General features: G+C 48.5%; 2 protein-coding genes across 4 annotated transcripts in view; one reads left to right on the top strand and one right to left on the bottom strand.

Annotated features, from left to right (window-relative positions):
* LOC147010324 (uncharacterized) overlaps positions 1-12,741 on the bottom strand; it is an 87,492-nt gene extending 74,751 nt beyond the window's left edge. The window contains exon 1 of the mRNA XM_085859167.1: positions 12,603-12,741. The gene's annotated coding sequence lies outside the window, so the exon portion shown is untranslated. The remainder of the gene's footprint in view (positions 1-12,602) is intronic.
* RBM42 (RNA binding motif protein 42) overlaps positions 1-19,768 on the top strand; it is a 67,491-nt gene that overhangs the window by 23,474 nt on the left and 24,249 nt on the right. The gene's annotated exons all lie outside the window — the stretch shown is intronic.

The raw sequence follows: 19,768 nt of genomic DNA, 5'->3' as shown, positions 1-19,768 counted from the left end.
AGAGACACCCGCGGCAGCAGTGGTCAGTGAAGACCGACGGTAAGATGCTATGGTAACGCATGCGCACACCCGAACACGACGTGTGCCATTCGTACCTTGCTCCGTGTGCGATAATAAATTATCCAGGGACTGCAAGTGGGTCCTTCGCCATTAAGCACGTGGCCATTTATCAAAGGCGGTGTCATGTGTACAGTGCCAGCACTGATCTGTGTCAGGGAATTGAGGGAAAGGATTGTATTTAATTATTAGATGGCGATTCGGATTGAAGAAGAGTGCACCGCGTGCATACTGTAATTTGTTAGCACTTGGTGTGCGCTCCGTCTACTTCCTCAGTCTACTTCCTCGGCATTCCTGCAGCGCGCCGTTGGGTTGGTTATCCTTCCTATCGCCTGAACAGTGGATGGGGGCCGTCGTTGTGGGGCACGCGCTCCGCACAGCGTGAGCGGTTGGTGTTTTATTCGTATTTCTTCTGCGAGGATGCATTCTTACGAGAAGGGAGTCCGAACATAATGCCTGCGGCCTTGCGAGGGCCCCTTGCTTGGATTTACCTCAAGAATAGAGAAAAAAGAATAGGAATGAAGTTCAGAGAGACCCAGCTGTGAGAGTCACACAACGCACTGTCCCGTTCGACCCACTTGACAAGAAGGAAGGGACTATCTGAACGTACACCAATGAAATAGCTGCCTGGGGACCACTGTATGTTGGCTGCTATTGGTGTTGGACGGATGCGGTTTCCAGAACCGGAACTATATATATATATATATATATATATATATATATATATATATATATATATATATATATATATATATATATATATATATATATGTGTGTGTGTCTTCCTTCTTGGCACGACGGTGCAGTAATTGGTGTTCATTTTGATGACCCCCCACCCCTCCTCCTGCATGGTGGTCCTTTATTGAGGTTTCCTTGTTTCAGGACTAGATAAAGGTTTTCCAGTTTTTCCTTTTCTTCTTTTTCTCAGTAACCCTTCACATCTTGTGGCTCTCAGTCTTGTTTCGGGCAAAGTTCAACAACAACAAAAGGAAGTAGAGATGGGACAAACATTGGGAGATTTAATATCCCGGGCTGGGAAATTAAAGGGGTAAATAAAGCAGGTTATGGGAATAGAATAGAAGGAACAAATAGAGATGGGGAAGAGGTAAATAAAATTCATGAAGGACATTTAGAATGTGCGGAGATCAAGGTGGCGCATTACAGGTACATGTGGGAACGATATGAGCCCTCGAGGTGCATGACAACGAGGTGAGCCCAGTAAGGGTGAGGCCGATCCGGTGGGGTGTGCGAAGGAGTGCGTGTTTTGCTCGGGGGGGATAAAGAACCTGGAGTTCCTTGGTGTGCCGTGTGCGTCGAGCACAAGTGTATCGGAGTGTGTGAAGCACAGAACGCATGGGCGAGCAAGAGAGCACGGAACGTGCACCGACATAGACGGGACAAGTGAGCTACTCGAGCGGGGAAATTTGAAATGCCAGCGTGTTCTGGTCCTGTGTGCGGGGAGCTAAAACAACAAAAGTTGAAATCCGTACCGACTCCACGAGGTTCCGCGTGTAAAGCTCGGCACATTGGAGATTGCGTGCATAGAACGTGCAGGCTCACAGCCCAAGCGCGGACGATTGCTTGGAAGGGCCGCCATGTCGATGGTCCATGCGGGTCAATTACCGGAGCATGAACGGATTAAAACGGTGTCCAATGGCGTGTTTCGGTCGCATGAGTAGCGGATTATAAAGATTAAAAATGGAGGCTCAACTGGTCCAAAAGCCGTCTGCGTGCTAAACACGGGTCATGTGGTAAACACGACGGGGTTCACTCGTGAACGGAAGATCGAGAGGTTTTAAATTGGTCGCTAGTCGGGTTTACAAAATCTCAACGGAAACCGAGATGTGGGACACGAGCGAGCGTTGCACCCGGTGCTGGTGGAGATGGCTTGAGGGGCCGCGGGACCTCCGAGAGACGGCTTGTGAGCATGTGAAAGTCTCTTGGTGTGAGAAAGATGGTGAGGCGGACCATGTACGTGAATGGAGTCACAAGGTCATGAGGGGGACCATGTACGTGAATGGAGTCACAAGGTCGTGAGGGGGACCATGTACGTGAATGGAGTCAGAAGGTCATGAGGGGGACCATGTACGTGAATGGAGTCAGAAGGTCGTGAGGGGACCATGTACGTGAATGGAGTCAGAAGGTCGTGAGGGGGACCATGTACGTGAATGGAGTCAGAAAAGTTGCGACGCAGTTTGTGTGCAAGTTCAGTGTGTGAAAGGTCACGAGGTGGACCATGTACATGAATGGAGTCAGAAAGGCCGTGAGGTGGACCATGTACATGAATGGAGTCAGAAAGGCTGTGATGCAGTTCATGAGTGAGTTCAGTGTGTGAAAAGTCGTGTGGTGGACCATGTACGTGAATGGAGTCAGAAAGGTCGTGAGGTGGACCGTGTACGTGAATGGAGTCAGAAAGGCTGTGATGCAGTTCGTGTGCGAGTTCAGTGTGTGAAAGGTCGTGAGGTGGACCATGTACATGAATGGAGTCAGAAAGGCTGTGATGCAATTCGTGAGTGAGTTCAGTGTGTGAAAGGTCATGAGGTGGAATGCATGCATGAATGGAGTGAAAAAGGTCGCGAGATGTTCGGTGTGAATAAATGGCGTGCGAGGAGCTACGAGGCGGCTCATGAGCGTGTGTTGAGTGAGAATGTCACACGGTGAAAGAGTGGGCTTGATGAAGGTGGCAGGACGGCCCCTCTGCGTAAGTGGTGTGGAAGACGTGGGACAACCCGTGCGCGAGTTCAGTGTGTGAAAGATTGAGGAAAGTCCCATATGTGTAAATGGTGTGAGAATGGTCATGAGGTGGTTTGTGAGTGTGGGAAGCCCACGGTGTGAAAGTGGGAGAAGGAAAGGCTGTGAGATGACTCGTCAGCATAAGTGGTTTGAGAAATTCCCACGGTGTGAGAGCGGGCACGGTGAAGGTCGCAGGACGGCCCGTAAGCGAATCCCCAAGAACCCTGCAGCACCAAAACGCGTCATGTGGTAATGAAGACACCTTCAGGAAAAAGCACAAAGTGAAGCCATTAACGGAAAAGATGGCTTAAGACAAACTTGGAATTGGTGCAAGTGATGTGTCAGCATGCAAGCTGTATGTTATTAACAAGTTAACCATATGGTACATTAAAGAAAGTGAGGACAAATTACAGGTGAGTGTAAGTGCTACTGCACCTTTAAATGTGAAAGTGTAATTTATTGGCAGACATGAGCCTGTTTTAGAGAGAATGGAAGGAAAAACTTTTCAATGAATGGATGGAAGATTGGGCTCAGAAAAATGCTCCTCTTAATGGACTGGTCATTTGCCAAAAGTCTGATCTCAGTTTAACTCACTTATATTTATGAGCATCTGCTGGGATAATGCCAACCCGGAAAATGTCTGCTAATGGTCATATAGCTCATAGCATATTCATAGGGCTTCACAGCTTCATTCTGAGCCGGTTTCATTGGCACAGAATGCTTGTTGGATCCAGAGCCCCTGTTGGAAGTGGTCATCTGGGGCTCCTTTAAGAGCATCTGCCGTGGTGATGCAACTCCCCAAAATGTCTGTTTGTGGCCATACCATATTCAGAGGACCTCCATACTTCATTCTGAGCGAGTTTCATTTAGGACCTCCTCCATTGGATCGAGTGCCTTTTGTGGGGCTGATTTTGACCAGCTGGGGGCTAAAGCCACCCACTATTCCTTGGCAGACGTACATTTTTAAAGCTTACAGGGAGGTTTCCAACATCCTGTGAGTGCATCATTGGGACCTCGTTCGTTGGAGCTCGATGGTCTGGGATGCCGGTCTAATAGCCTCAGAGTAATGTTCGGGACATGGTGGGTTAGAGACGATACACAGGCAGTGGGGACGTAGCTAGTTTAGCAACAGGTAGTTGACAAAAAAAGATGGAAACACCAATGTAAAGTCACATAATAGGGCGTTGGGCCACCAAGTGTGGCCCTTACGGCTTGTATGCGCCATGGCATAGAGTCCACCAGCATCTGGAATTCTACAGGAGAGAAGCGGCACCATTCTTCCATGAGAAAGTTAATCAACTCACTCCCGTTTTATGGAGGTGGAAAACGCTGTCTCAGGCCTCATTCCAGAATATCCAAAAAATGCTCGATTGAGTCCACATCCGGTGACTGAGAAAGCAATGACATATGGATAACATCAGTATCATGCTCATCAAACCATTGGGTGACCACACGTGCTCTGTGGATGGGGGTATTATCATCCTGGAAGACACCCCACATGGCAGGAAAGAAACGCTGCAACATGGGGTGAAGATGATCAGTCAGTACAATTAAGTCGTGATTGGCATTGACCGTGCCTTCAAAGAGAATTGACTGCACCCTAACCATACCAGGAAAATGTACCCTACAACAGAACCACCAGAACCCTTCACTGTTGGAACCAAGCAATCAGGGTTGTAGAGTTGTTTAGGTTGGCACCACACATGCACTCGTCTGTTTGTTGAGAACATGATGAAGGATGATTCGTCTGATCATATCACATTTCTCCACTGCTCAGTATTCCATTGCTTGTGCTCTTTACACCACTGGACTTGCAAACATGCATTGCCAGGTGTGATGAGCGGTGTTTGTACTGCAACCCGACTATGGTATCCCGCTATGAGGAGTTGTCACCTAACTATTTTTGTTTAAACTAGCTGTTTACGCCCCAGGTTGAAATTTACACTCAATTGATCTGCAGTTGCTCGCCTGCTTCGCATTGCACTTCAAATTGATACACAAATACCATGATCCTGGAGTCTGCACTTCCACCCACTGTTGCCCTTTGCTGATGATTTCTTTCCCTCGGAGTTCCATGCTGACATCATCTTAAATAGCGTTGCTTGTGAAACATCAGCAAGTTGAGTTGTCTTTGTCACTGAAGTTTCTGCCAAACACGGTCCCAACGATGACTCCTCTTTCAAAGTCGCTGAGGTCTCCACTTGCAGCCTTGCTAGCCATAATTATTGGTAACCAGGCCTGTGCAGCATTTTTATACATGATCCCAAGCATGTCGGGATGTAATCATAAAAAAATGGGCGGAAGCCTGGAACTTCGAACACACTTTTCTCCGAACATATTCTGTTCATAGTTCCAAAATCTTCACATTATGTGTTCCATGTATTTCCGCAGGTGATAGCAGATTCAAAAAATTGAATATAGATAGAACTTTCAAAGAGGAAATCAATGACGTCACAATTAGCAGCATTCGGCGGCAAACAGATGGCCGGGTCCCAGACGACATGCTTTACGTAGCTAAGTCCATGAGTTCAGGACGTTTGTTCAACTCAGCATTTACGACTTTTATCCTGCCATGTTGTTAATCTGTTGATGGAGGTAATATAGAAACGATGAATATGTCAAATCGCTCGTGTTACTCATCCGGCACTATGTGTGAAGGCCAATAATCTAAAGCGACCGGTCTCAAACGCTACCATGGGCACCCAGACGTGCCACCAATATGAACTGAGCCGTTGAATGTGGCACAAAACATCCAAAGAAACTACCCTAACCGAGTATTGTGACCTGTCCTGTCCCCCATACCCGTCGTAGACGGGTATCTGCTAGTTTGCTTAATTATCACATGGGCCACACCTGTGTGGAGGCCGTTGCTTTCAATATACTTGGTATCCATCATATACCCAGGTGTTTCCATTTTTCTGGCCACTACCTGTACATCTTGTTAAAAGGAATGTGCATAGCATAAGAGATGATGGGGGTTAGTTCAGGGTGTCATGTTCTGTGAAGCTACTGCCACGCGCACGTGCAATGTGTGCCTCCCTGGGTAATAAAGGTGGAGCTTCGACTTATGTGGTGTCTGGCCCTTCACCCTGCAATCCTTTGGATACGCCACAATTGGCGACGAGTTTAGTGCTTTGCCAAGTTGGCATTGCTCACTATGGTGTCTGTGGGGATTCTGGTGGAGTACCAGCCAGATGAGGACTGTGAAGACTTTGCTGATCGATTGGGACAATACTTCATCGCTAACAAGATGGCGGCGGCAAAAGATGCTGATCATCACCGGGCCGTTCTGCTCACAGTGTGTGGCAAAACAACATATGCCCTGATGACGGATCTGGTTACTCCTGAGAAACCGAAGGACAAAACCTTCAATGAACTGGTCGAGATTGTGGCGACACGACAAGCCAAAACCCAGGAAAATCGTGTCCCGGTACAAGTTCTACACTCATGGGAGGAAGGAAGGAAGGTCAGTCGATGTCTGAGTTTGTTGCTGACCTTCGCAGATTGGCTGAACATTGTGAATTCAGTGCCACATTGGATGTTGTTGAGAGATGTTTTCGTTATTGGCATCAATAAGGAGATGATCCTCCAGAAATTGTTGGTTATTCCCGATCTCAATTTGACTAAAGCTATGTCAATCGCAACTGCCTGCACGACGACAGATGAAGGGCTGAGTGTTATCAGCGGCAGAGAGCGAGACTCCCAGCCGAGCTCATGCAATTATGTGAACAAACTGAGCTCATCATCATCAGCTGTGAAGCCCAGCTATCCTCAATTTCACAGATCTGCTCAACACATCACCTTGTTCTGTAATGCGAACTCATCTGTGCGAAAGCAGAGCAGTGGATCGTCGGGTTCTCCAACAGGTAAACCGTGTTGGCATTGTGGGGACAGGCGCTTACCCCACCTGTGTCGTTTCAAACACTGCTCCTGTCATAACTGCGGAAAACTTGGCCATCTAGGCAAAAATGTGTTGCCAGACATCCCAACACGGTACGAATCGCCACATGATCGGTTTAGCCATGCTAGTGACCGGTGGTGAAGCAATACCTCCTGCTTCAAAGGAGCATGATTTGCTCAGTATGTCAGATAAAAGCAAACCCATTGTGGATGTCAGGGTGAATGACATTGCCGTGGAGATGGAGCTAGACACCGGGGCCAGCCAGTCAATCATGAGTTCCGAAACTTTCAATAGGTTGTTTAGCCAGTAGACAGCGAGACCAGTACTCAGACTGGTGAACGCCAAGTTGAGAACTTGCACCAATGAACTGATACCTGTGATTGGTAGTGCGGAGGTGAAGGACACCTTCAATGATGTGTTACGGAAACTACCCTTGTGGATCATTCAGGGAAATTGGCCAACTTGTTTGGGCGTAATTGGCTTGAAGTCATCAAACTCGATTGGCCTGTAATCAAATTGATGGCTTGTGATGTTGATCACAATGCCATTCTTGACAAATACCCCTCATTGTTTGGAGGTGGTGGTGGCACCTTTAAAGGTGTGAAAGCCAAAATCGATGTGGATGACAGTGCTAAGCCAATCTTTTGTAAAGCGAGATCTGTACCTGACATGATGCGTCCAAAGATCGAGGCAGAGCTCGACCGCCTGCAGATGGAAGATGTTATCAGTCCTGTTGAGTTCAGTGATTGGGCATGTCCAATTGTTCCTGTATTAAAGTCAGATGGTAGTGTTCGGATTTGATGTGATAACAAAACAACAATTAACAGGTATTCCAAACAGGACCATTATCCTCTGTCCAAGGCAGATGATTTGTTTGCGATGCTTTCTGGTGGAAAGAAGTTTAGTTGCCAGGATTTGGAATCTGCTTATACTCAGATGTTGCTTGATGAGGACTCCAAGAAGTATACATGTTGTAACACTCACAAGGGGTTGTTTGTTTTTAACCGCTGTCCTTTTGGAATCAAATCAGCCGCTGCTATATTTCAACGCAATATGGAGAATCTGCTGAAAGCAATTCCAAATGTTGTGGTGTTTCAAAATGATGTTTGGTCCAATGCTAAAGACACGCTTAGACTTGATTCATCCGGATTATTCGTCCAGGGTTGCGGACCACCACTTTAAACAGAAGTGGTACCATGACAGGACCTCAGTTCCACGTGCCATCAATGTGTTTGATCCTGTTTTGTGCTGAATCCCGGACGTGGATGGAAATGGCTCACTGGTAGTGTTATAAATCGAATTGGCAACTCTATTTGTTGTGGAACTGTTCAATGGACATACAGTACGTAAACATATTGACCAGCTCCACCTGAGGTATTGTGACCCCAATCCTCCAAACGATATTCAGCCCTTTGAGGGTGATTCCCTGGTGTCTGTTCCGATTGTGAGCCAAGTGCCTGAGCCCACCGAGTCCGAGCCCGATAGTGGTGTGGTGGAGCCTGCTCCTCCTCCTTCCTCTCCATCTCCTCTTGAAGCAACCGCTGTCGGTGTTTCACAAGAACAATCACCCATCTTGCGACGCTCTGCTCGCACATGCAAGGCATCGGAGCGGTTGAATTTGTGATTGTTCCTAGCACTGTTGTATTAGTGTTGTTGGGGGAATAATGTTGTGCAAGATTTTGTTTGGAGGGAAATGCTGTCATGTTCTGTGAAGCTACCACCAAGTGCATGCGCAGTGTGCGCCTCCCTGTGGAATAAACGTGGAGCTTCGACTTATGTGGTGTCTGGCCTTTCACCCTGCAATCCTTCGGATACGCCACTGGGCTCAAACTAAGGACCCTGAGATCCTAAACAAGCCACCCTAGCCACTAAGCCAACACTACGTTAAAAAGATGGTAAAAAGTTCCACGAGAAATGATGTAATATCATATTTTTAGTTGTTTTTTTTTCCGTTTTGACCCGTGACCCTAAGTCCCCACCCCTGGAACATGAACCGGGGTTCAAATCCCAAAAATCATTACATATTTCCTGCATCCCCCAATGTTGATTTCATGTACAGAGACGTTGAAAAACGTGTCCATCATTGCTTTTTTTGTTTTTTGACCTTTTGATCCCGCTACAGGGCCCCATGGGGTGGAGGCAAAAATTAGACTGGTGTCTTATCTTCTTGCCACGTGGTGATCAAAACAAACAAGTTTGGTGAATTCCTAATCAGAGACGAGTGGGCACGTTGGTCCGATGAACCAAATTTCCATTGGTCTTCACTGCTTTGTAGTATACTCACCTGCTGTACCACGTGAGCATTAGCTTGCCTTTCACCAAGACCAGCGCCATATTGGGAGGCCCAGTTGTAGCAGATATATTGTTACGGATTTGGAAGCCATTTACAAACAGACAGCAGTCCCCAAGTTTAGTTATCTCGATAAGTATGTGTTTATGGTTAGGGTCCCCTACCTGGGTCTAACGGGAATTACATGTGTGCACTGCGAAGTTTCTTTATGGTTAGTTTTTTTTTTTTACAACAAATCTCCTTCACTTCACTTCGCACACCGAGGCCATTGCCCACGTGCGTTCGACCACGTACGTGGGTGGAGATTTTCATCGTCTCGGCTCCGACTACACCCCTTGTCCAATCACGCACAGAGGGTGACTTTCCCACGACACCCCGGCCAATAAGGGTTGAGATGGCCACAGAGGGTGACTTTCCCACGACACCCCGGCCAATAAGGGTTGAGATGGCCACAGAGGGCGACTTTCCCATGACACCACGGCCAATGAGGGTTGAGATGGCCACAGAGGGCGACTTTCCCATGACACCCCAGCCAATGAGGGTGGAGATTGCGACAGAGCGACTTTCCCACGACACCCCTGGCCAATGAGGGTTGAGATGGCCACAGAGGGCGACTTTCCCACGACACCCCCGGCCAATGAGGGTGGAGATCGCCTCAGACAAGACAAGACACCCCGGACAAGAAAGATATGAAGGAACGCCAGGCTGGGGAGGTTGGTCGTCTTGGGGGTCGCGGGTCTTGATGCTGGCTGGTTCGTCTGGTCCTGGGCCATCAGCATCTCTGATCTTCTCCTTGGTCTTGGTTGATTGGTGCGTGGCCGGTTGGAGAGCACGGTCCCTGGTGCTTGGCGCTGCGTGAAAGCTGGGGGTTTGAGTCCCGCCACGTGACCAGATCGTCGTACACCGCACGAGGCGGGCAGGTGCACGCCAGACCCTGGCCTTCGGCTCGCCTTTCCTTCCGAGCTGGAGGCCTCAATAAAGGCCAGTCAGCCCAGTTCTCGTGTGTGTGTGTGTGTGTGTGTGTGTGTGTGTGTGTGTGTGTGTGTGTGTGTGTGTGTGTGTGTGTGTGTGTGTGTGTGGGGGGCACCGGTCCGTTAAGTAGAATAGTTTAAGTGCCTTGTACATACCTGCATTGCTTTTAATCAGTTTAACTCTGCTCTCTGTGTCCCCCTCCCTTATAAATAAACCCCTGTTAAATGCACGAGCTCGTTTTCTGTACTTTCTTTCATTGGCCTAGCATGGTGCGTATTGAGAAGTAGGAATGCCGTTCGTGCCGTAAATTGTTTATTTAGGTCCTTCGGACTCTGGTAATTCTGCTTGGTTATACTGGACCGAGGTTGCCAGAGCGACCTGGTTCGACAGAGCCCGTCGAGGGTGTGATTTCTCCGGTAGCTCGACTGCGTGGTTACTTAGGTATATTGAAATTTGGCAATTAACCCTACCCCATGCCGTTGAAATATTGGTGACCACGGTCCGCTAAGGGACCAGTGACCTTTCGGACTTATCCGAGTCATGACCTAAATTCCGGGGTGTTCGGTAGAAACGACTCAACTGCTCCACCTAGTGGTCGTTTATCGCCACCGAACCCCGGCCCACAACAATATTTCGCCTCGCGTGGTAAATTCTCAAGAGATCTTGAATGTGAATTTTGAGGTGAAAGTCAGTCGATGTGAACGCTTTCTCACGTAAACATGGAACGCAGGACACGATGAATCATGCAATGGGCTTAGCAACATGGCGGCGTGTGCGGCGAAAATGGTCAGTGCGGTGGTGACACAATGGTGCGTGCAACGTGAATAGACATAACCCTTCCGGTCTTGGATATAGTTTGATGGCTTGAGTCAGGGCGAGGGAAATACGTTCGTTGTTATTATTGCCAAATGATACTACAATTGCGTACACAAAAATACATGGAAAGATGACGAGTTGGACGGAGCTCATTTTACCGTTCCCTGTCTCCAACCTTGGCGGAAGGGCAGGGAACAAAAACTTACATCATGACAAGCAGAGCAGCGAGAATAGGCAGGTGTGTTTTTCGTGCATTCAATAGAGAGTACCTCAACCCCGACATGATCTCGTAAATCGACCCCAGAACCTCAATCCCATTGTGAACCCCAGCATACCGAAATCCATCATCACAACTCAATACCTCTTGCCACCCTCCATGCACCCTCCCCCTCCCTTTCTCCACCGCCACACACACCACAATAAAAACCCACAAACAAATTGGTGTTTCAATAAAGAATAATTTATTTAATATTCAGAGCCTCTCAAACAAAAATACACTTATCTTTTTATCCCCTGATCTTTCTTGTGACGTTTTTTCTTTACACGGTCCCGTTTACTTTTCCTCTTTGCTGGTTTTTTTCCACTCTTTAGTCCCTTTTCTTCTTCGTCCTTTGCATGCTTAAGTGAAAAATCAGAAGAAGAAGAGTGAGAAGGTTTTCTCTGCCGTTTACATTTCTTCCTCTTCTTCTTGGCCCTCCTCTTCAGTTCTTTACATTTCATCCTTCGTTCCGCAGCGCTCCCAGCCTCCTCCACCTGAACCTCGTACAACTTTGGGTGCTGCTCTTTGAAGCCACTGTGACCCCATCTTGAGGAAACAAACAACAACGGAAAGGTTGGAGCGGAGACGGGGGTGAGGGCGAGCAAGAACGGAGTCAGGTGTTGGGGAAATGAGACAGCGTCAACAAAACAAGTTCTTGGGGAGACTAGGAGAAACACTAGGACTTGTTCAGCAAATGATACAGGCCTTATAACTCAAGCGTTGGTGTTTTGGTATTCCCATGAAAGCACGTGCCTCGTAATGTTGGGATATACATAAATGAAAAAAGCATCTTGTCATCCCTGGATGAGAACGGGGGCAAGAGTGTAATGAGGATGCGGTTCGGTGCAAGTTCTGGTGAGGCTACAAGGTAAGATGAAGGGTTAGGGATAGATACATCACACCGATGGCATTTCATTTTCATTGGTTTGCGGGTGCCAGCAGTGACCACTATTTTCGTTGTGTCTGTGTGTGTCTGTCTGTCTGTCTGTCTGTCTGTCACTCTCTCCAGAGCATAACTCCGTGACGTTTGATGAGATCTTGATGAAACTTGGACACAAGCTAGATATCATGGTCTAGTCGTGTCTTTTTGTATGAGGGGCGTCCCGCGCCCCTTGTGGGCGGAGCCACGCCCACTTGAACTTTTTATTTCTTTATTTGTTTTTTTTCTCGATTTTTTTCTCGCAATTTCATTTCCTAGAAGCTGTGCGTAATGTCCATAAGTACAGCATATCCAACATATCCAACAATCCGATTTGATTTTGTCAATTTTGATGGAACAGATAAGTTTTTACGGTAGGGCTTCCTCAGTAATGCCCGCGAACCATCGTCGCCTCCCGGCTTGTCATTATCATCATCATGCTGAGTTAGGGCACTATGGAAAATGCTCATGATATAATAAAATGAATAAATCAGATCAAAATCTCCAACGTGCAGATCCATATCCACCACAGTTAACGCCGCGGAGCGTCACCACCACCCCGGGAGGCATGTACAATGTACAAAAGTAAGTGTGCACCTGTACGTCTCAGTTCATAACGCTACGTGCAAACATGAATGATGGCGATACGTCTCACCTTTCAGGGCCTGTGCTGGCAGCAATTCTTCTCTCCCAAGGGTCAGTTTCCTGTTTCACCCTCGTGGTTCCAACTGGAACCTCTCGACTCACCCCTGCTCTAATCCCTTCCGTTTCATAACGAGCCAGTCCACTACACCCATCTTCCGAGTCGTATCCGTCGCACCGCATGCGACTGCAACACATCCTGCAGAGAATGCACCACAAACGGCTGTTATAGGAAGCAGTGTTGAAAAAGGAGATGCATCTGTCGTTTTACTTCCGTTGTGTTACCTTTCATGCAAACAGACAAACAGCCTCCAATCAAATCAAACACATTTATCGGCACTAATTATGCCAATAAGCTATTACTTATTACTATCCGATTTCATTTTGTGCAATTGATTTGTTGATGGTCGATGAGCAAACTGGATCGAGAACTGGTTTCTTGATGGGAAACAAAGAGTGGATCTCAGTGAGAGGATGTCTGGCTGGGAGGGAGCAAGTGATGGAGTATGTACCTCAGGGATCAGTACTCGGACCGGTTTGTAATTTTTATATCAATTTGGATAGCAGGGTTAAGAGCCATGCCTGCTGTTGGCTTAATGGTTCAGGTGGTGGGCTTGGGATCCTGGGGTCCTGAGTTCCAATCCCACTCAGATGTTGAATTTATACCAGGTGGGGTTGACTTTGCCTGTCATCCTTCCGAGGTCAGCAAAATGAGTGTCAGCATGCTGGAGTGCTTCCTGTGTTGGAGTGGTGACCCGTCCAAGATTGTGCCCAATATCCAAGGAGACTACTTAGGCAGCAACAATGCTCTGCACGTAGTATGGTCCCAATGGATGGATGGATGGATGGATTATTGGATACTTTATTAATATCTGTGGGAGTTGTGGGGGGGGGGGGACTGCAGAGAGTAACATGGCAACTACTTTCCTCTATTTATTTTGAACAATGCAGGAACCAATTTGACATTTGTACTTGGACAATTCAGAACAGCTATTGATGAAGGTTTGAAAATTCACCCACGCCCCCTACCCTAATCTTTTTTTTTCTGTCTCTGTCACACACACACACACACACACACACACACACACACACACACACACACACACACACACACACACACACACACACACACACACACACACACACACACACCAATAGGAAACCATTCAGTCTATAAATCCAGAATAGCAAACCGAACATTTATGGGTTGGAGAGATGGAGGCCGATGCCACTCTTACTTTCTGAGATGGGTGTAAGAAGGATTTTTGGTTCTCGCTTGCTCGGAATGTCGTTCCGTAATGAGCTGTCTCCACATCCAACCTTCTTCCTGGATCTGGACACAGGGTTGTTAAAGGAACACGTCCATCAGAGTAAATGCCATGGTGCATCGCCCCCACCCTGGTCGGCATACACTTTCGATGTACAAACCTTGTTATGTGCACCTGTGTGTCTCAGTACATTCCGAAGCAGAGATTTATCCACAGACACACGGGTCATGGTAGCACCTTGGGGTGGAAATGGAGATGAACAATGGGGGTTAAGTGGGGAAATGCGGGATCATCTTCCAAAATACACCATCGGGACCTCATACATCTACGAGTACGTCAACATTTTACAACAGGGGGTCTGTGGCCACGTCACTGGTGGTTTAAAGCAAGTTTATCATTTATTTATTCATCTTTGTGCAAAGTCGAGGCTCATGGAAGAATGTGGACATAGAAAATAGCAGGAGGGAAAACACATGGTGGGAATGAGAATAAAGGAAAGGAATTGGAAGGTACAGGGTCAGTCTACGAGCTGGACACAAGGTCAAGCATAAGAGGCTGAAAGAAGAGGAAGGAAAAGTCTGCGATGAAAGAGAATTGTAAGAAATAAATGGAAGGAGGATGAAGAGAGGGGAGAAAACACAACAAGCTGTCATTGAAGGTGTGGGCTTGGAGGAAGGTTAACGAGGGTGGAAAAGATCATGAGTGAGGATGTGCGATGACCTGAGAGTTTGTAAGCAATTCAACAATGAAAACAGTTGAGACAATGATGATGCACACAATGGCTTTAAAGACTACGCTGTTTAATAAGTCACAGAAAGTGCAGATTAAGTAGTTTGATACACTTGGGCCGATTGTAGAAGGCAGATATTCAAATGAAGCTCGCTTGGTTGGGGGCATTGATCACGATGAAGTGATGCAGCGACACCTGTCATTGCACGTAAGCTCAATGCATGATGTCACCACAACCGAATAAACTATCCTGTTATTATTCCCTGACTGGTTTCACAGGGGGGGACGTCTGACTTTCACAGGGGGGGACTTTCACAGGGGGGGACGTCACAGGGGGTTTCACAGGGGGGGACTCCCCTCACAGGGGGGAGTCATGTGAGTCATGACTCCCCAGGCCCGACCCAGACGTCTATTGACCTCTGACTCGCAGCCAGCAGAGACATGAATATCACTGCCAAGGTAAGTGAATCTCTCCACGACCTCAACATCCTCACCACAAACAGGCACAGACAGGACAGCAGCATCCAAGATGTCATTGAAAGCCTGGATCTTAGTTTTTACCCAGGAAACGCGTAATCCCAGTGGCTCCGACTCCTCATTCAGCACCTCGAGGGCCCCCAAAAGCATATCTAAAGTCTCCGCAAAGATGACTGCATCATCTGCGAAATCAAGGTCAGAGATCTTGACATTCCCGAACGACGCACCGCAACTTGATCTCTCCGACATCCTCCCGAGAATCCAGTCCATACAAGTGCTGAAAAGTGTGGGGGCCAGTACACACCCATGACGAACTCCAGTAACAACTGGAAATAAATCAGAGATGGTACCACCACACTTCACAGCACTCTCAGTACCAGAGTAGAGTTCAGACATCAGATCGATCAGTTTTGGTGGCACCCCACGAAGACCAAGAATCCTCCAGAGGACATCCCGATTCACTGAATCGAACGCTTTACAGAGATCAACATAGGCTGCAAGCAGCCCCTGCCGAAACTCTCGTCTGTGTTCGGTGAGGACACGAAGTGCAAGGATACGGTCAATCGTTGACCTCTTTGGTGTAAAGCCTGACTGCTCTGGACGCTGGTGCTCAAGTAAATGGTGGCGAACCCTTTCGAGAATTATCCGAGCAAAGACCTTGCCCGGCACTGAGAGCAGCTTCACCCCTCGGTAGTTGTTGCAGTCTTGGCGATCACCCTTTCCTTTCCAGAGGAAAGTATGACAGACAGAAAGAGGAAAGTATGTATGACAGAGGAAACTTTGTATAACACCTCGTCTGGCTGTGTATCTAAGCTTAGTCTGACACTTCGTCTGTCCGTGCATCAAAACTTAGTGTTTGTGACACCTCGTCTACCCGTGTAATAAACTTTGTATGACACCTCGTCTGGCCGTGTATCTAAACTTAGTGTGTGACACCTCATCCGGCCGTGCATCAAAACGTGGTGTTTGTGACACGTCTGGCTGTGATTTTAAATTTGTAATGTTTGTAACACCTCATCAGGCCGTGTATATAAACATAGTGTTTGTGACTCCTCATCCGGCCGTGTATCTAAGCTTTTAGCGTTTGTGACACCTCATCCAGCCGTGTACATAAACTTCGTATGTGACACCTCGTCTGGCAGTGTATCTAAATTTCTCGTGTTTGTGACGCCTTGTCTGGCAGTGTGTCGAAATTTCTAGCGTTTGTGACACCTTGTCTGGCCATGTATCAAAATTTCTAGTGTTTGTGACGCCTTGTCTGGCCATGTATCAATTTATAGTGTTTGTGACACCTTGTCTGGCCGCGTATCTAAGGTTACAGTGAGTATTTGTGACTGCTCAGCCGGCCGCGTGTATAAACCGAGAGTACAGTGTTTGTGACGCCTCGTCTGGCCGCATATCTAAGGTGACAGTTGTGGTGTAGCCTGCGGGCATGCAGGGCGGGGCATGATGATGGGAGGAGGGGTCGTCGTGGTCATCGTATCTGCAAGGAATATAAGGTGTGCGCGTCGCCTGAGGCGTCGTAGTAATGCTGGAGTCGCCCGGCTCGTGAGTGTGCTGAATACGTAATAAAGGAGAGCCGCGGGCAAAGTACGCCCGCGCTCGCGCTTGTGCAACACAGCCCGGCTCGACTGTTCCTCCGCTCGTGTCTGCCTGCTACGCATCTTCTATCAGTACACCACAACAGTGAGTATTTGTGACTGCTCACCCGGCCGCGTGTATAAACCGAGAGTACAGTGTTTGTGACGCCTCGTCTGGCCGCGTATCTAAGGTTACAGTGAGTATTTGTGACTGCTTACCCGGCCGCGTGTATAAACCGAGAGTACAGTGTTTGTGACGCCTCGTCTGGCCGCGTATCTAAGGTTACAGTGAGTATTTGTGACTGCTTACCCGGCCGCGTGTATAAACCGAGAGTACAGTGTTTGTGACGCCTCGTCTGGCCGCGTATCTAAGGTTACAGTGAGTATTTGTGACTGCTCACCAGGCCGCGTGTATAAACCGAGAGTACAGTGTTTGTGACGCCTCGTCTGGCCACGTATCTAAGGTTACAGTGAGTATTTGTGACTGCTTACCCGGCCGCGTGTATAAACCGAGAGTACAGCGTTTGTGACGCCTCGTCTGGCCGCGTATCTAAGGTTACAGTGAGTATTTGTGACTGCTTACCCGGCCGCGTGTATAAACCGAGAGTACAGTGTTTGTGACGCCTCGTCTGGCCGCGTATCTAAGGTTACAGTGAGTATTTGTGACTGCTCACCAGGCCGCGTGTATAAACCGAGTACAGCGTTTGTGACGCCTCGTCTGGCCGCGTATCTAAGGTTACAGTGAGTATTTGTGACTGCTCACCAGGCCGCGTGTATAAACCGAGAGTACAGCGTTTGTGACGCCTCGTCTGGCCGCGTATCTAAGGTTACAGTGAGTATTTGTGACTGCTCACCAGGCCGCGTGTATAAACCGAGAGTACAGTGTTTGTGACGCCTCGTCTGGCCGCGTATCTAAGGTTACAGTATTTGTGACTGCTCACCAGGCCGCGTGTATAAACCGAGAGTACAGCGTTTGTGACGCCTCGTCTGGCCGCGTATCTAAGGTTACAGTGAGTATTTGTGACTGCTCACCAGGCCGCGTGTATAAACCGAGAGTACAGTGTTTGTGACGCCTCGTCTGGCCGCGTATCTAAGGTTACAGTGAGTATTTGTGACTGCTCACCAGGCCGCGTGTATAAACCGAGAGTACAGTGTTTGTGACGCCTCGTCTGGCTGCGTATCTAAGGTTACAGTGAGTATTTGTGACTGCTCAGCCGGCCGTGTGTATAAACCGAGAGTACAGTGTTTGTGACGCCTTGTCTGGCCGCGTATCTAAGGTTACAGTATTTGTGACTGCTCACCAGGCCGCGTGTATAAACCGAGAGTACAGTGTTTGTGACGCCTCGTCTGGCCGCGTATCTAAGGTTACAGTGAGTATTTGTGACTGCTCACCAGGCCGCGTGTATAAACCGAGAGTACAGTGTTTGTGACGCCTCGTCTGGCCGCGTATCTAAGGTTACAGTGAGTATTTGTGACTGCTCACCAGGCCGCGTGTATAAACCGAGAGTACAGTGTTTGTGACGCCTCGTCTGGCCGCGTATCTAAGGTTACAGTGAGTATTTGTGACTGCTCAGCCGGCCGCGTGTATAAACCGAGAGTACAGTGTTTGTGACGCCTCGTCTGGCCGCGTATCTAAGGTTACAGTATTTGTGACTGCTCACCAGGCCGCGTGTATAAACCGAGAGTACAGTGTTTGTGACGCCTCGTCTGGCCGCGTATCTAAGGTTACAGTGAGTATTTGTGACTGCTCAGCCGGCCGCGTGTATAAACCGAGAGTACAGTGTTTGTGACGCCTCGTCTGGCCGCATATCTAAGGTGACAGTTGTGGTGTAGCCTGCGGGCATGCAGGGCGGGGCATGATGATGGGAGGAGGGGTCGTCGTGGTCATCGTATCTGCAAGGAATATAAGGTGTGCGCGTCGCCTGAGGCGTCGTAGTAATGCTGGAGTCGCCCGGCTCGTGAGTGTGCTGAATACATAATAAAGGAGAGCCGCGGGCAAAGTACGCCCGCGCTCGCGCTTGTGCAACACAGCCCGGCTCGACTGTTCCTCCGCTCGTGTCTGCCTGCTACGCATCTTCTATCAGTACACCACAACAGTGAGTATTTGTGACTGCTCACCCGGCCGCGTGTATAAACCGAGAGTACAGTGTTTGTGACGCCTCGTCTGGCCGCGTATCTAAGGTTACAGTGAGTATTTGTGACTGCTCACCAGGCCGCGTGTATAAACCGAGAGTACAGTGTTTGTGACGCCTCGTCTGGCCGCGTATCTAAGGTTACAGTATTTGTGACTGCTCACCAGGCCGCGTGTATAAACCGAGAGTACAGCGTTTGTGACGCCTCGTCTGGCCGCGTATCTAAGGTTACAGTGAGTATTTGTGACTGCTCACCAGGCCGCGTGTATAAACCGAGAGTACAGTGTTTGTGACGCCTCGTCTGGCCGCGTATCTAAGGTTACAGTGAGTATTTGTGACTGCTCACCAGGCCGCGTGTATAAACCGAGAGTACAGTGTTTGTGACGCCTCGTCTGGCCGCGTATCTAAGGTTACAGTGAGTATTTGTGACTGCTCAGCCGGCCGCGTGTATAAACCGAGAGTACAGTGTTTGTGACGCCTTGTCTGGCCGCGTATCTAAGGTTACAGTACTTGTGACTGCTCACCAGGCCGCGTGTATAAACCGAGAGTACAGTGTTTGTGACGCCTCGTCTGGCCGCGTATCTAAGGTTACAGTGAGTATTTGTGACTGCTCACCAGGCCGCGTGTATAAACCGAGAGTACAGTGTTTGTGACGCCTCGTCTGGCCGCGTATCTAAGGTTACAGTGAGTATTTGTGACTGCTCACCAGGCCGCGTGTATAAACCGAGAGTACAGTGTTTGTGACGCCTCGTCTGGCCGCGTATCTAAGGTTACAGTGAGTATTTGTGACTGCTCAGCCGGCCGCGTGTGTAAACCGAGAGTACAGTGTTTGTGACGCCTCGTCTGGCCGCGTATCTAAGGTTACAGTATTTGTGACTGCTCACCAGGCCGCGTGTATAAACCGAGAGTACAGTGTTTGTGACGCCTCGTCTGGCCGCGTATCTAAGGTTACAGTGAGTATTTGTGACTGCTCAGCCGGCCGCGTGTATAAAC

This window comes from Eptatretus burgeri, chromosome 16 (assembly GCF_056783735.1).
Source record: "Eptatretus burgeri isolate ZD-2024b chromosome 16, Ebu_testis_v1, whole genome shotgun sequence".
NCBI lineage: Eukaryota > Metazoa > Chordata > Myxini > Myxiniformes > Myxinidae > Eptatretus > Eptatretus burgeri.
This window is presented reverse-complemented; position numbering and strand designations above follow the sequence as displayed.